The 18,880-nt window shown below is 30.9% G+C and overlaps 1 protein-coding gene across 2 annotated transcripts in view; it reads right to left on the bottom strand.

Annotated features, from left to right (window-relative positions):
* The window catches only part of LOC129953769 (uncharacterized), a 28,339-nt gene extending 11,350 nt beyond the window's left edge, over positions 1 to 16,989 (bottom strand). Inside the window, exon 1 of one of the 2 annotated variants that reach the window (XM_056067220.1) lies at positions 16,566 to 16,989. The gene's annotated coding sequence lies outside the window, so the exon portion shown is untranslated. Of the gene's footprint in view, positions 1 to 15,717; positions 16,215 to 16,565 lie in introns of those variants that run through there. The other variant, XM_056067222.1, reaches the window with a different exon arrangement.
* Positions 16,990 to 18,880: the final 1,891 nt, after the last annotated feature.

Consider the following 18,880-nt stretch of genomic DNA (forward strand, 5'->3'; position numbering starts at 1 on the left):
GGTATGATGAAAAATGAAGGAATAATTTAAGTTCTCATAAAGTTTTATGGTTTTTTGTAAAAAAAAAGATTGTAACTCAATTAGTGCGAGGGACAATATTGCTATTGTTAGAATTTAATTCAATTTAAATTGGTTTTGTTAAAGTCTTAAAGGCAATCAAGTAACTTATATTTTATTGTTCTTAATGTTATTTTTCTGTATGTAAACGAAAAAACTCAAAAAAAAAAAATGATGTCAAACACAAAAGTTAAGGAAAAATAATTAATTGTTTTTCACGTTATAGTTTTTTCAGTTCAAGGTTAAAATTGGTTTGGAATAAAAAATAAAACTTGTCACGTTATTTTCCATCCCACAAACAGACAATACTTTTAGAAAGGACTAAGATGTTCTAAATTTAAATCTCGCCTTTAAAGTTTTCTATCGCATAAGCATTTAGATGTATGATACTTTAATAAGAGGCTGGGATGCGACCCACACTGATAACTTCCCATCCCGTCTGTCGATTTGTCTTGCTTAAAAGTTTGTCTATATGTACTCGTATCAATTTTTAAGAAATTTGCGTACTATTTTTTGTAGATTTTATTTTTTATGAAAAAATGGACTGTCGAAAACAATATTTTCTGTGTAATAAAATAAGTTTGAAGCCAATATTTTTAATTTTTGAAAAGCTATTTGAGTCGAAAGTAAATTGTTACCAAGTTTTAGTATTGTTTTTTATTAAAGTTTTATTTTTTAACTGTATCGAATGTTGAAAACAATATTTCTTATAAGATAAAATTAGTTTGAAGCCAATATTTCAAATTTTTGAAAAGATATTTGAGTCAAAAATCTATTTTTACCAACTTCTGTTAATTTTTTTAGGTTTTTAGTTTTTTGTACAAAAACTGTCAATTAGATTTGTTTCAAAATTTTACTGCATGTTAACAACAATATTTTTTTGAAATATAAAAGTAGTTTAAAGCCAATTTCTACAATTTTTGAAGAGATATTTGAGTCGAAAATCAATTTTTACCAACTTTTATACATTTTTTTTAGGTTTTTATTTTTTGTAAAGAAACTGTCAATTCGATTTTTCTCAAAATGTGTCCTAATGTTGAAAACAATATTTCTTATAAGTAAAAATTAGTTAGAAGCTATTATCTAAAATTTTTGAAAAGATATTTGAGTCGAAAATAATTTTTTACCAACTTTTATTAATTTTTGTTAAAGTTTTTAGGTTTTTAATTTTTGTACAAAAACTGTCAATTCGATTTTTCTTAACATTTTTCAGAATGTTGGAAACAATATTTCTTATAATATAAAATAAGTTTGAAGCCTAAATTTCAAGTTTCTGAAAAGATATTTGAATCGAGATTCAATTTTTACCAAGTTTGAATAATGTTTTTTTTTAGGTTTTTATTTTTTATAAAAAAACTGTCAATTCGATTTTTCTCAAAATTTTATCAGACGTCAAAAACATTATTCTTCGTTGCACAAAATTGTTTTGGAGATGAAATCATATTTTTGTCGTAAAATTTTGGAGGTGACAAAATTTTTTTTCAGTTTTTTTTATTTATAAAAAAACCGTTAAATGGATTTTTTTTCAAAAAATATACTTCTTTGATATCACGTTACAATATATTATATAAAATTTAATTCAAGTCTTTAGCGTTTTTGGTTCGTAAGATATTTAGGGTTAACCAAAATTTTCACCTTTTTTCAAACTGCTATGGTAAAAAAAACACCCACGCAATTTTCTAGAGAGCCCTTTCTGCATCTTTCTGCCTTATTATCTGTATAACAAAATTTATTTGAAATCGATATCTCTTCTGGTTCTTGAGCTATGGACGACGAAAATAACGTCGCGAACGTACGTAAATACACACGCACAGACATCTTTCTAAAAATCTTGTATTTGGACTCTAAAGACCTTGAAACGTCGAGAACTGTCAAAATTTTCAATTTGACAAATTGGACCCATTACAATAACCTTCTATGGGAAGTTGAAAATGTTAAAAGCAATGAAAAGCGATATTTTAAAGGTCAAGTTTAAACACAAAATATATCTTAACAATAAATTGTATGATGATTTTGCAAAGTAAAAACCTTTCACTTCTAGGTACAATTTAAATCATTTCAGTATCTTACTTAGTTTTTGGAAATTCACACAAATTTCCTGCACTCTATATAAAGTTTTGAGCAAATCTTGAATTAAATATTTTCATTGTGTTGAAAAATGCTTTTTTTGCTTTATATTTGATGTTGATTTCGAATCTAAACTTTAATTTTAACTTTTTGTTAAAGTTTTAAAAAATACCCGTTTTCAACATACACTGCCGGTCATAAGGTTAGCAGCAGGCATTTTCGAGAAGTAAAATCGTCATTTCTCCCGTTACATGATGGATTAAAAAAAAAAATATTATAAATATGGGACTATTTTGATAACAACAAAATATAAAATTTAAGTAAAGGAGAGATTAAGCAAACGAAACTTTCATGGAAAATTGATAATTGAGTCAAAAATATGCGAAAATAAATCGGGTCATAAGATTAGAAGCACATCAAATCAATGGAAATAAAATGCAAGTGTTTATATTTTGTTGTGTTTTTTTTAGCTTTTATTAGGATTTTTATAATGTGTGATACCATCAGCCTTCAAAATAACTTCAAAAATTCGATCTTTTAAGGATTAATAAAGAGATTCCAAGTAGACCAGAGAAATCGCTTCCTTGTCATCGTATTGCTTTCTTCCCTCATGTACCTTACGTGGTTTGCAATTAGGGCTTTTACCTCTCGGGCTGTATGTATGGGAGCGTTTTCAGCTGAAGAATCATGGAATTGGTCCAAAAAGCTCGATAATATTGGGGAATACTGATCTCAGGAAGGCTTTGTATGTTGTCCTAGTCATTTGGTATTCGGGGCTACCACGTCTATAGCGCCATACAATGAAATTGAGCCTTAGATGATAACGCCTACTCTTTCCTCAGGTGATGAAAATAATAATTATAACCATCTGGCCCATCTTGGTTAAATTTTTAGTCGGGATAAATAACCTTCCACCTTTATATTTTGTTGTCAACAAAATAGTCCCTCATTTACCATAGTTTTTCTTTTCTAATTCAATATGTAACGGGAGAAATATCTATTTTACTTTTCAAAAATGCATGCTTCTAATCTTATGACCGGCAGTGTATCATGTACTTGGTTTTTCGAATTTTAAAAAGTAATATGTATGTTTTTCGAAAACTCATCGTAATACATTAGTTTTGAAGTCATATTTGAATTGAGGCGGCCAAAACCTATTGGAAAAGTACAATTTTAGTCCCAGTAAGAACAGAAAAGAAAGATATGGGACTGCAACCTTTTAAGAATAGAACAAATTAAAAACCACTTTTTTTGAGTCAAATGGTTTTATGGAACAACAGAAACCATTAGATCCGTTTTCATCACACAACAAATAAGGATTGAATCATACAAATGAAGATTACCCGGTCGTATTGAGGTAAACTTATCGGAGCGGAACATTTTTGGAAAATCGGAGACAATTTGCCTCAAGTAAGTTCTCCGATCAGTTGATCTTGGTATGCGGTGCTTTGTGATTGAGCATTTGTAAGAATTCTATTTTTGAATAAACGATAGTGGCTCAAAAAGTTCGAGGAATGGAATAGTTGGAGCAGCCGTGTTTGAAATGTTTGTACCTCATGTTGTTTGGACATTTATTAGGGACATTTATGCTGAGTTTGGTTCAAATCAGTTGACTTGTGTTTGAGCTTTTACTAAGTGAGTAAGCCAATCCAAAAGAAAAAAATAATAATGGACAAAATTGAGTTGAGATGATAAAGTTCTTTTCAATGCAAATCGGCTCAGATTATTTTGGACTCTTGTCCTGGGAAAACAATGATTTACAAGTGGCATAGTCTTTTTAAACAGAGTAGAAAGTTCATAGAAGAAGTTCCCTGCTTGGACCGACCGGCGGAGGCAACTTCCTTAGACACCGTTGGAAAAATCGAGAAACTTGTTCTGGAAGATTCTCGACTTAGAAGAAATAACTTGCAGAATTGATTAAAGTATCACCTACCCCCATTTTAAATATTGTCCATGATCATCTTGGCATGTCTAAGGTTAGTGCAAGGTGGGTGCTGAGAATGCTTTCAGCTGTTCAGAAGCGACAGCGAGTAAAGTCTTCAAATGAGCTTTTGAGTCACTCTAATGGAAAAAGAGAAGATTTGATTGTTCAAATTGTTACTAGGAATGAAAGTTGGGTTTATCATTTTGAGCCTGAGTCAAAACTGGAGTGGATGCAGTAGTGGCGCAAAAGAGGCGAAGCACCCCCTAAAAAGTTCAAGGTCTCACAATCGACTGAAAAATCATGGCTACGGTCTTTTGGGATTCGCAGGGAATTTTGTTTATAGAGTACAGGGAAAAGGGTGACAATATACCCTTACCCTACATAATTTGAAAGAAGCCATCATAGATGATGACTTCTTTGCGATGACTGCCTTGGAGAAATGAAGGTTCAGTTTATTGAATCACCACTCCTGTAACCCAGATTTTGCCCCTTCTGATTGACCGATGTTGAACGGGTGAAGTCGAAAATTTCTGCCTATTTTGAAGGACTTGACAAATAAGTTTTTTGATGTGAAAAGTGTATTACAGGCCTATTTTGCTATTCATCGGGGGAATTTTTACTTGAATTTTCACTAATCTTTATTCTGCTATTCATTCGAAGTGAATTTGTGTATGTCGGTAACGTCGGTAATACTGCGCGATATTCTTCTATTCACGTGAAAAAATTAATTCTATAGAACTCAGATCCGCATATAAAATACAGCGGATTTTTCATTTGATGTCTGGTTTGTTAATTTTTGTAAGCAAAATGTAAGTGAAAATTAATTTATTGCTAAGTTTAGAATTTTTTTTTTATAAATAAAAGAATATTAACATTTTTATAGGGAGGAAGACACTTTTTAATATTTCTCCAAGCTCTCTTTTTGAGGATTCTCTAATTCCTCTGCAACAATTGGAATACAAAGTCAAATATTCTGTTTAGGTGGATTGATTAAACTCAATTTTTTAATTAATCAAAACGATTTATCTAACATTCCCAAGATTTTTACATGCACAGCTGTTTATTTGAATGTCAAATTGGTTTGGGATAATGTAGTTCACCCGATGGATAGCAGAATGCAAAGGCAGTGTGAAAGGGAATCGAATGGATGAATCGAATAAACGATCCACGTGAATAGCAGAATAGGTCTGATAGGCTTTAGGGAGAGTATATTGGAAATTAAGAATAAAATTGTGCTATTTCATCCCCCTTCCCTTCCATTCCGCGAACTTTTTGACCCACACTCGTAGTTTAAAACGAAAATTTCTCTAAAGCCCTCCGACAGGTTCTTGTTAAGGAAAGTGCTTTCTTTTTAAGGAAATAGTTAATATTAAAGTTAAGCAATCAAAAATAAACTTTATTTATGTTAACTTTTGTCATTTGTATTAGACTTTTTGTTTTTTACTGACAAAAAAAACAGACTCATGACAATTGAGAATAAGATCTTACCAATCAGCTGAATTCATTGGGGCCCACCAAAAAAAAGAGATGTTATGGTGGATAAACATAAGTATGTTCGTGATCTTTTATGTTTTCCTTTCCATTGTGATTAAAGAATACTTCATGTAAAACAAAATAAATTAAATAAGGTTTTAATGTATTCTTTTTTTGACATATCAAATGGAAGGAGGGGACTTTTTACGGTGCTTAAAAACCGATGCATTTTTTACATTTCTTAAAAACGTTAGCGCAAAAAAATTTAATAAAATACTTTTTATAAACAATAACTTGCAGTCTTTCACCGAATTGTATTAGCTTAAAACGTAAACGGTGCTAATTTTATAAAAATTAATAAAAATACATCGCATTTTCGATATATTGCGAAACTTGAACATTACAGTCTGAAATTTTTACCCATCGATTTTTTGTAAAATTTCTCACTAAAAAAGCTACCTCGAAGCGAAATTGAGTTTCCGAGGATGGCTGATTGCTGAGAAAATTCCGCTTCGATAGGTACCTCGATAGTGCAGATTTTTTGACAACTAAAAAGTAAATCTCTATTTTTTTACAAATGCATTACTTTTCCCTTTTACAGCTATCAATCGCAAGTTCAAAAATAAAAGCGTTCGACGATTTAATTATGGATGGAGATATTGATATCTTGGTAAATAAAAGATAATATTATTGCAAATTAATGGAAATCTAAGATTCATATATGTATGCATTATGCATGAATATTTTGGTGTTGCTTTTAGTGTTTTTTAAAATTTTGTTTTAATTTTTTTAACAACATGTTTATGCATCTTAATTGATACCAATCTTAAATTTATTATTTACAGTAGTATATTTTCATATGTTGGAAAGAGAAAAGAAAATGTTGCAACAATAATTTGTTTTAAAAGACTTTTTTATTCTGTTATCATACAAAATAGAGCTTCCAAACTCTGGGAATTCTTTAAATTTGACTCATACAGTTATTTGTTTTTATGTTTTTTATTTATTTTTTAAATTGTCCCAAGAATCCCAATATTATGAATGTAAATTTTATTTTTATTGCTATTCCAAAACCTACGCGTTTTTTTCATTCATTTATAATCTATCTATGTATATGAAGCTTCAAGTTCAAATAGTTGACTAAGGTTTAAAATAAATTGTAATGATATTACTCAAATTATTTGCAAACTAAGATAATATGAACACACAAACTTCGTAATATGCACTTTTGTCTCTCTATATTTACCCGTTCGCATCAAGATAGTCAATTAAAATAAGTGTTTGAAACCTTTGAACTCCCATAACACTTCTACTAAAAATGAATCTTTCATCATTTTAAAATCATTGTATATAAAACATACGTAGGTATAATTTTTGTTAAGGTTAATTGAACATAAATGTTTACCGATGACGAGATGCGTCAAGTCAAGTGGCACCTCAATTTAAATTTTGCAAGCGAAATGACCTCCCGCAAGAACACTATTTACTTTTATCAAATGATGTATGTAATGTATGCATTTGCAAATAAGAACTCAATTCAATGGGTTTCTTCAATTTTTTGATTTTGTTTTTTGAAAATCTTGCAAAATCTTTCGTTTGTTGTTTATTTTGTTGTTAATTTAAACAAATAAAATACCCAATTAAAACCACTTCGACTTAGCTGATTTGTTTCAGTGGTATATCGAATTTTTATTACGAAAATAAAAACTTCTTATACGAGTATTTATGCTAATTAAAAAAACAAAAATAATCTGTCCTTTCTTTTCAAGTTCTTAACAAAGCTACAAAAAATTGTAAATCTTCAACTTGTTCAAGTTTCATAATTTTATTTTGTTTGCCTCATGTTCGTTCTGAATAATTCTATAATTCTGATCATTGCTTTAATGTGATGATCAAGAATTTGTTTACTCTCAAGTGTGTTACTCATTGTTACCTTAAGTAGTTTTTTTTTTATTTTAATTAATTTTAATTTATTGTTATTATTATAAATTCACTCATATGAATCTCAATTCAAATACGTAATTTATCTGAAAAAGTTAATCGCGATAGAAATATTCGAATGGGGAAAGATACACCTGAGCATCCATCCGATGATGAATTTTAAAAAGTCTAAAGCTTCTTTCAAGTTTTGAGAGTAAGTTATTTTTTTTTTTAAATTGTGAATTGAGTTTTCATAGTGTTTGCACCCTTACAAAAATATTTCATATATTTGTTATTGCAAAATTTTGTAAATTCTTTTTATTTTGTTCGTAATGCAAATTATGTATTTTTTAGATTACCTATAATTAAAGAGTGTTTTTCACACAATAAAACGAGCTTATAGTTTGGTATGCATTGTGGATGTGCATTATAAAGATGATGATGAGAAATTAACACGAGAATATTTGTTCTTTCATTCAAAAAAATGTACATATTTTATATTCAAGTGCATATGAATGTAGCTCTTGGGCATATCGAGCAATGAAAAATAAGCTTTAAAGTTTAAAATGATGTTTGTACAATTTATACTTGTTGAATTATTTTATAAAAGTGTTATGATAATAGTTTAATTTATTTATTTTGTAAATATACATTTGCCACAAAGTAAACAAAAAATGTTTAAAACCGATGCTAATAATTTCTCAAAGTTGCTGATTGATTTTATTTTAACGCCTGACGATTGTGGGATTTAAAACAACTACGTAAAAATAGGAGTGTCGGAGTGTCTTCGAGCCTGGAGGAGCGTTGAACATTCTTTTAGTAAACAAACATTTGGGACCGATTATATTCGTTTACAATTCTTTGGCATTTGCACAAAGTAATGCCCATCAGTTTACCCTTGAGCCCAATTTCGGTCGTACTGTAAAGTACAGGGATACTAATTTAGGTCGCACTACACGAATGTGGAATGCTTTACCAGACTCAATATTCAAAACTAATGTGCATCGGTATCTCCTTTAAACTCCTATCCTCCCTTCCAAATGGCTCGCACTGTGTATAATCATTATTAGGGTATTCATATCCACTTCAGTGTGCGTACAATGTTACAAAAAAGAAAAATATCAAAATCTTAATAATTTTATTTCAAGCAAAAATTGAATAAAGCGTTTGAATTCAAAACTTCAATCTAATGAATGAGCCTTTTAAGACTCACAATTTATAAGCAGGGGTAAAGAAAAGTTATCCAACATCTGATCATAAAACTTTCAGCGCGTAATTTGGATGTACATGTTTCTTAAGCTTAGGTATTTGTTTAGTTGTGATGAAACAATTTATATTAGAAAACCAAGGAACACTGATCTTATTGAGATCTATACACAAAAGACAGTTTAAGATGCTGCCGAAGCCCTGTGACTTGTTTGTGCAAAAAATGCAATTGTGATAAAAAATGGGAACCAAGTCGCACGCTTGCGGTCAAAAGTGTCTTACCAGAATTTTGTTAACAATTATGTTAAGAAAAACTTCTGGTTATGATTATTTTTTAACTAAACTTTTTCGAATCCCAAAAAAACGCATCGCACCGTGCCTTATGCAAAATTGTTTGAGATTTTTTAATACGAACATATTTTGTAAGGAGAGAAAGGAGACGCTCTTTATTACGCCAATTACGGAGGCATCAGTCTTCTTTCTTCCGTATTATGGAAACATCTGAAGCCGTTCGTTGGTCAACAACGAACGACTTCTATAACTTTGAGGTAGTTGAGGACTTTGTCTACCTAGGCACCGCTTTAAAGTCAGGCAACGACACATTAGCGCTGAAATCAATCGAAAAATAACTCTTGCAAATCGCTGCTTCTTTGGACTTAGAAGGCAATTGAGCAGTAAAGTCCTCTCTCGAGCATCTATAAGACACTCATCATCCCAGTTTTTATTTATGGCGCTGAGGACTGGACTCTGTCAAAAAAAGATGAGAGCGTCTTAGGATGCTTCGTGAGAAAAATTCTTCGGGTGATTTTTGGTCCCGTCTGCATAGAGAAGGAGAAGATATAACAACGAACTGTACGGGCTGTACAGCAACACTGATCTGGTTAACAGAATTGAAGTCCAAAGACTTAGATGGCTGGGTCAACGATCTAGTCCGGAAGGTCTTCGAATCCAACCCCGAGGGAAGGCGCAGTAGAGGCATACCGCGACTTAGGTGGCGCACGCAGGTGGGTGAAGGCCTCAACTTACTTGGCGTGCGAAACTGGAGACAGCTAGCTAGGGACCGAGCTGGCTGGTCCGCCCGAACTGAAGCTCCACCTCAAGTTAGTAAGTAAATGTTTGGTACGTTTTTTTTTTGGGATTCGTAAAAGTTTACCATAACGATGGAATTCATGTTAGGGCTGATTACACGAAAACTATAAAAAAGGTTCGACTTCAATTTTGAAATAAGATTTTTAAACTTAAATAACGGGATTACTTGATAAAATCTATTTTAGTATGACACATTTATTTTTGATACAATTGCTTTCAAAATATTAAACACATACATATTATTATATATTATTCTTTAAAAACTTTCAATACAATCTTTCGATTGTGATCCCACCTTTTTTAAACGATATTTTATAACTGTCTTCCGCATAGAAACGTTAATCTGCAGCTTGTTTTAATGTATAACAAAGAAACAAACACTAATATTTTAAGTTTACTTTACAGAATAAACAAATACACAAGAAATAGTAAAAATTATGACAATGAACAAAATTGTTTATTGGCTGATGCGATACATATACACTCTAAGTGATTTCGAAAAGTATTCGAAGTTACAATATCGTTCGAAAGATGTAACTCTGAACAAAATTTCACTAGATTTTCAATTTAGATCTCGATTTAATTTTAATCGATTTTTAGAACCTACTTGCATGATATTTTTAAAACTTGTTACCAAGACTAAATTTTGTATAAAGTCAAATTGTAAGTTATTACTTTAATCCCTTTCTTAAAAGAGCTCAAAACGCCGGAAAAAAAGACTTGGATATTTCGGGTATAAGAAAGTGCTACAAAATTTTAGTTTTTAAAGAAGCACGATAATTGTCGTATTGAAATTCGTTGAGGTGTAATAAATATTTCCCTAGCTAGTGTCTTGAATTCAAAATGTAATGCCTCGTCAATTGGGAAAATGCATTTGAAAACGCAGTCATTTAAAATGTTTAAAATAATTAATGTAATAAATACAATCATTAGGATAAACCACATTTTTTATGTTTTATTAAAGAAAAGTACGAGCAGGTTTAACAATTTTAGTTTGAAGTATATTTGTACTTCTACACTTGAGACAAACTTCCAAAATTGATTTAAGAGTCTTCAACCAATTCAAATAGTCATTATTTTAATTTGTTTATAATTGTTTTGGAATATAAATATTAGTTATGGCTTGAAATGACGTCATCCCTTCAATTTTCGTCTGTCATAGATCCACAAATTTTTTGGTATACGAAGTGGGTAACCATGCCGGTCATTTATGCACAAATGATCACCTTACTCGCTTTAATAGAACCTTCTTAAGGAATAGTTCTTTAGTAAAAATTAAATACACTCTTTGTATATAATGCACATTGTTTGTACATATGTATGTACATATGGACATATCCAAAAAGTCGCCTCTATATCTATTTGTTTAAATCAGAAGTCAGCAAACTTAATTTCCCTCCAAATGTCTTTGTTCTGATTTACATAAGACTGATTCAAAAAATTTAAAATTTCTTTCATTTTTATTGTAACTAGATTTTCGTACAAAACTCGAAATAATTGACAGAAAATTGAATTGAATTTGACGGAAAATTCATTGTTTCACATACAAAAAAAAAGTTTTGAAATCTAATAATAGACAAGATATTGTTAAGTGTTAATGTTGAATCAGCTATGAGTTTGAATACAACCCAAGGAAAGGAGTGCACTCATGTTTGACAAAATTCTAAGGTCTATTCTCAAGACCATTACAATTATTTATTTAAGAAGATGTTGCAATTATCATTTAAATTTGTCGATTTCTTAAATTCTGAGACCAAAAATACTAAAGTGTCAAAAGATTCCTACAATATGTTTGTATAAAAATAAATAAAAATAAATTGAGCGCAACAGTCCATTGTGAACCAGGGCCTAGCAACTTACAATATGTGTTTGTATGCTTATGTTTATTATTTAATTCGTTAAATACTAACGTTAACAATTCTTATTAATATAATATATACTTAAAATCTAAAAACTTAAACTTGACTGTTGAAAAATATTAAATTGCAAGAGTGAAGTTTATTATAGATTTCAAATAATTGAAGCTGTGTACACAATGATCTGCTAAAATTAGTATTCAATGGTTTCTGAAGTCGTATACTTGAATGACTAAAACTAAAGTTTAAACTACCAAGAACTGATTTTGATCAAATTTGTCCGTTTATTATTCCAACAATAAAACTAAACTGCAAGTACATCCTATGATTTGTAAAAGAAGGAAGATTTATGAGAGAAAGTCTTTGTGAATAAGGCGGTAATGTTTGAATATTATGAAACCACAAAAATATTTTTTGAATGGCTTCGAGTCATGTGACGTGTAAAGCCTGACGTAGTAAGGTGACCATACTGTACAGGCATATTCTAGGACTGGTCTCACAAATGAAACAAAAATTAATTTTAAAGCATATGTCTCAAGGAAATCAGGACCAAATCTCTTAATAAAACCCAGAATTCTATTTGCTTTTTTAACTATGAAGTTAATATGTTCATTAAATGTTAGTTTAGAATCAGCTTAAAGGACAAGAATCAAACATATAGGAGTACATAACTAAAAACGATTGGAATTTTTTTACGTGTAAAACTCATCGTTTTACATTTGTCAACATTTAAAACAAGACGATTATTATTGCAAGATTATCTTGCAAGAGAAGACAGTCAGATGTAGAGTTAATTTTTATTTTAATTTTTAATGTCATCAGCATATATTAGGACAGACTAATTTTGTATGATCGAAACCAAGTCATTTTTAAATAAAACAAATAGAATAGGACCAAGCGGACTACCCTGTGGGACACCAGAATTCACAACAATTAACTTGAACACTCATTACGAAATTTAACACTTTAACGTCTATCTATGTTTATATACAAAATTGAAAAAAATTATAGATGAATATAAAATATTATTTCAATAATATATTCTCTAACAAAAAATCTATAGTTGCATTAAAAATCGTAGAAATTTCGGGATTTATTTGGATCAGTCTAATGTACATACATACATATGACTGTATATAGAATTTACGATGTAGCCACAGTAAATATACCATTGAAAAATAATTTAACATTGAACTATTATTATGAAAGAATAAGAAAAGTTGAAAGCTAGAGAAGAAGAAATTCATATAAAAACATTGTGTACATCACGTACATAATAACCTATGTTTGTATATCTACCCCCTAAATCATAAAAGAATGCCTATTAAGTCAATGTGATTTTAATGATTATATTCGCTTTGCTTATTAAGTCGGACAAACTTTTTAATGTTTTCATAAGGCCAATTATGTTAAAGAATTGAAATTTTGGTTGGTTGTTTTTAAACGTCATCAATTGTACTAAAAACAAAAAGATTCTTATACAATTTTTAAAATCACTTGTTTTGGAGCGTTTTGTCAAATAAAAAAAATATAAGTTTGAAAAAATATTTCCGTTGAATATTGAAATTTATCTTATGTGTCAAATTTAATTAAAGATCAAAGTTTTGTATTTACAAATGTGCATTTAATATTTCAAGTCTTTTTATTGATTTTTTTCTATTTTACTCTATTGATGTGTTTTTTAATCAAATAGTGATTGATAAATTATTATTATTTAACGCTTCAAAACTTTCAATTCCATTAGATTCCTTTGGCTTCGTTTGAACTTATTTTACTGAAGACTTCAAAGTAAGCTGGCAATTAATTTAGATCAGTGATCTAATGCCATCTGTGTTCGGCTTCGGGGTTTTTTCACCTTAAGATTTATTGGGAAATACCACCTTGTCATCAATGATCGTTGACATATACAATGTTTAAATGTATTTCGATAATATCTGTTGTTGAGGTTTTATATTATTAAAAATGTATTTAAAATTTTGCATTTGTTAAGAATTTGTTAAGAGGTCTGCTCTGAAGTAGGCACGCAATGAATAATTACTTTTTGAAAAAATAATACTGAGCGTATATAAAGAATAATTAATCATTATTAATTAAATAATTTTGTATCTATTTGTGTACCAAAAAAATATAAAACAGTCAAATCCTCTTATATGAATACATGCAATGAAAATAAATTAGCAACATAGTGGGCAAGATTAGACGACTTAAGACACTTGAAAGTAAGGCAAGTTTCAAATATCTGATTGGCTGCTGCCAAAAATTATCTTCCAATCAAGGCAACTTTAATGGATAATTGACTGGAAAGTTAGCCAAGAAAAATCTCCGTAACTATAAAGTCAAGTCCACTTCTTTCAAGATGACAGTTGATGTTTGTTTCATTCAACAGAAAGCTGAACTTTATTACTATATGATTTATTTATTTTCTGCACAACATTTTTATAAAAGGGTTCCTTGTCAGTTTGTAATAAGTAATATTTCTTTACAATACAAAATACAAATCGTAATGGACTTGTAGCTTGCCTGAGGAATTTTTTGTAGACAATAATCTTTTTGGTAGCTTTTGTACTTTCTACTTTAAATAGATGTTTATGAAGTAAACTTATACATTTGAAATTTATGACACTTGAAATACTAACTAGTTGCTAAGTTTAAATTTTGGTTATTTCATTGAGTAACAGATGACATCTGTCAATTTTCACATCTACTGTCACTGAAGTTATAACAGGTGTTTTTTAGGTTGGCAATATTAGTTTTAACTGGCGGCCATTTTTTTAGCTGTCAAGTGGTTTGTGCTTAGTTTAGTTTGACATTGAGTACACTGACGCCTTAATAACGATTTAAAATTGTGCAAATTTATGTTGAAAATCATGGTTCTGAACAAAATTACTTTTGGTTGAATAGATACACCAATAAATAAAGCTGCCATATTTAAAGTGATGATAATCCTGACATACTACATCCACGAAATTTTATTGCTTAGTGTTGGTGGAATAATTAGTCCATGCTTCTTTAAAAATCACGCTGGTCATTACAGTCGATAGGGATCGCTCTATAAAGCATAATTATGGACTATTTCATTCATATATTGAACAACCATGATGTGCAGGAACTGTTTTAAAAAGACAGCGCAACATGTCAAACTGCTCCAAACACAAATGATTTATTAAAAGAAAAGTTTAGTAACCGCTCATTTCTTATGAATCGGCCTTAAAGATCGTGACTATTGATTATGTTTTTGTGGGGATATGTGAAGACGCTCCTAGCCAGAAACGATTGACTACTTGGAGGACAACATTCGTCGCGTTATTGGCCATCATCGAAAATTGGACCGTTCGGACATTGCGGCCATGTGCCAAAAATCACACTTAAATTATAACGCCAGAAATTGATCTTTCGACTAAAGTAAATTTTATGTCAATTAAAAAAAAAAATCATCTCTGTTTCAAAGTTCTTCATCTCTAAAAAAAACACCCTCCACCATTGAATTCCATGTAAAACCAACGGTTTTCAAGTCGGTTTTAGTCGATTTCTTCTTTCTTAAACGTTGAAATTATCCAATCCCGAAAAAGGCAATCGTATACCAACCTACTTAGAATTAACTTCATCGAAAATGCACCGTTGTGTATTATTTTCTTTCTTTTTATTTTTGCTTATTTCCAAGTAATAATATTTTTTTATGCCACCCAATGCACCATCATCAGGCTGCAGTTCTGCAGTTGAGGCGAGAGACCGCGAAAGAGAGTGCGAGAGTGCAAGAGGGGTTAAAGCTGTAAAATGCAGTTTCCGGATATATGCATATAAATATAATAAACTTATTTTTACCCGAGCTTGAGATCATTTTACGATTAGCTTCTCCGTGCACTCGTCGCGTCGTCGCAGTTACTCGTAGGTACATCTTTTTCCTCTCTTTTCCATTTATACACCTTTCGTAGGTATTTTCCTATCAAGTGGAACTGAGGAACTCTTGCTTAATTCGCCAGCTAGCCAGCAAGCCAGCCAGCCAGCCACAGAGCACAGAAGCTTATCTTGCAAGTTGTAAATACATTTATATAGATATAATAGAGCTATAGGTAGTAAATAATGTTGCTGCACGATCGAGGCATGAACTTGGCAATAGCTACTTACCTAATTTTATGTAGGTAGGTAAAACTACGAGTATATGTAATGTACTCGAACTCGAGTCGTATACCTCTATTTGTGTATCCTCATCAAAAATTCAACTATTGTAGGCACGATTGAGGTGACAAAGTATACGCTTGCGCTATGGCTATGCGCCCTTAGCCGATGACGACACGACCGACCGACCGATGAAGAGGCGGACGAAAGACGATAACCGATATTGCGTAAGCGCCTAAACCCTGAGGAATGTAGGGGATATCTATGAACTATGATATGCAACAAGCCAGCAGCAGCGCCAGCCTAGTGCAGTGCTCAGTGCAAATACCTGCCAAGTATTGCCTTATTGGTATGTACTCAGGTTTCTTTTCTTTTTTGTTGTTGTTTTTTTCTTCTAAAATATTCAATTCAAATGTGGAATCACAGGCTTTTATAAGAGACCAACATCAGGCAGGACAATTCCAGTTTTACCCAATAAATTTCTAGAGTTGATATGCCAGATCAGGATATGTGCATACATATATTTAAAAATAAAATAATTTTTTTTTGTTGGGTGAAGAGGGGAGGGGGGGGGTTAGACAGGTAGATATATTGGCCCGATTTTCGTTTGTTTTTTTTCTCTTACAGCTGTTCTTGTTTTTAACCAGCAGCCCAGCGCACTAACGTCAGAGATTCACTTAACAACTTAATTGACTTGCAGATTCTTTTTTGATTAGTAGGTATAAAACTTCAAATTTTGTATTGGTAAAGTTGTAGAAAAACAAAACATCAACTTAAAAACATCATAGGCAAAGGTATATGTAGATACTTTTTGCGAATTAAAATAAAATAAACTTCAAGTGATCGTGGCGAAATACCTTTGAGCAAGACGAGTAAAAAAGCAAGTTGTTGTACCAAGTCAACCACAAATTAACTGTATGATGGCAAATAACATCCATAATACTCATCAGCAGAGTTCGAACAACAAAACGAGTCATAAGTGTGTGATTAGTTTATAGGAAGGTAGTTATGTAGTTATTTTCATTGATTTCCCGACGATATTGTCACATTCCGCAGCTGAGTTTGATTTATTTATAAGACGAAAATTAAATTGAAGCTTTCGTTTTTTTTTTTTTTAATTTTTAAGGTAATGATAGGTTGTAGTTGTAACACGTCAACGTCAGTTGTAATCCAAAATGAGAGGGGGCAATTTTTTAATAATTTTGTCTTTCTATTTTTTCTTCAACAATCACTTCAACAGCTGCACACAACCTCACCTTAAGAAATTTTATGGAAGACTGAATTAGTGAATTAAGTTTGAACCGTGTAAAGTTGTTTTCATTCCATTGAGCTGAGCTGTGGTTTGTGGATTGAGACTTGATGAGGTCTTCACGATGGAGAATACACACAGCAGATACAGGGCTGTCGTTTTTGTTTGGTTTGGGTATGTGAAAAAATAGTTTGAAGCTGTGGTTTGGGAGCTTTGATGATGATCGATGAGGTGGTCATCAAAAACTTCTAAATATTGATGATTAGGAAAATTGTAATTGAAATAAACTCGTAAACTACGATACAAAAGTACTTAGATCTACCTAGTTATGTGGTAGGCTTATAATGGGTTCTTTTGGTTAGCAAATGGTCTTTGTCATGTCGGGCGCATTGAACTGTAACGAACAGCAACTACTGTTAGATAAAGGGTCAAATTTTACTTCCACATAATATGTACCTACATAACATAGACATATTTGGATACTGTTTTTAAAGTCAAATATTTCTATTCTTTTCAGGTTGAAATTGATGGTTTAAGTATTTATTTATACTATGGTATTTATCATTTTTGTCAAAACACGCTTCTAATAAATGGAGTTTTCTTGGTAAGTATAAAATAAGATAAAATAATAGTAAATTTTCACTTTATACATAAATCTTTTGAAATTTATAGATTCTAAAGTTAAAATTAAGTTTAACAAAAATATTCTAGACGATCGACTGTTTAATTGGAAATCAGCGTGTGTTAAAGGTAAGAATTATGCATCATTGTTATTAAATTAAATTTATATTATCTTACTTTTTCAAAATGAAAGATGGTAATTTTTAAATAATCTTATTCGTGACATTATATTCATTTAGTAGGTATACATGTTTATATAGTGTTTTTAATTCAATTCAAATATATATAGTAATATTTAACCTTCCGATAACTAACTTACAAAATACATACACCACAATCGTGTTTAGGACTCTTACGCCAGAGCTCTTGGGTACAATGTCGCCTGTGCCACCTACATTTTTTTTTTACAGTACTGCCTTTTGCGAGGAATTGACAAATCCTCTAAGGCGCGTTTGAAAACAAACATTAAAATTTTTTTGACAGGTCGTTTATAAGAATCATTAAAAATGTGTCTGTCATTGAAAAAATCCACCGACATTTTTTTACTGAAATTGAAACAAAAATCAGTGGAACGATTCGTTTCACTTTTGAGCATAAAAGCATCAGCTGTTCAGGATAATAAATTTCCGCCCGGAAAATTCAAAAACAAAACTTATTTTTAGAGAAAAATAAATGTGCTTTTTTTCTCAAAAAAATTCTTTGTTGATTTCCGATCGATCAATATATAATTTTCATTTCTAATCAAAGGGCAACACCGTCAAATATCGACTCAAAAATTTTCCCGGATCGATTTCAATACGTTTTCTATAAATTTTGTAATAATGAGTCCATACTTGCGATGCATATTCAAGATGAGGACGAACATGGCAATTGTACAAAGAAAGAGTAACATAGGGATAATTGAACTCCTTTGCCCAGTGTTTTATAAAACCAAGCATGGCACTTGGCTTATTGACAATAAAATTAATGTTATGTGTAAATTGTAAGTTGGAACAGAAATGAACACCTAAATCATTAAATGTGAAGACGCGACAGAGTTTTTGCTGTGTTATACAATAATCAAATACACTGCCGATTCGTTTTTTAGTCAAAGTTATCGTCTGGCATTTTGAAGGGTTGATGGCAAGACTATTTTTGTCAAACCAAAATGTGAAACTATCAATGTCGGCTTGTAAAAGAATACAATCTTGGGTGGACTTTATTATTCCAAAAATGTGCATGCCGTCAGCAAAAAAGAGAATTGTACGAGTACTTGACGATACAAGGTCAAAAGACAGGATGAACAAAAAAAAGGCCAAGGTG

Source organism: Eupeodes corollae, chromosome 1 (genome assembly GCF_945859685.1).
Source record: "Eupeodes corollae chromosome 1, idEupCoro1.1, whole genome shotgun sequence".
Classification (NCBI taxonomy): domain Eukaryota; kingdom Metazoa; phylum Arthropoda; class Insecta; order Diptera; family Syrphidae; genus Eupeodes; species Eupeodes corollae.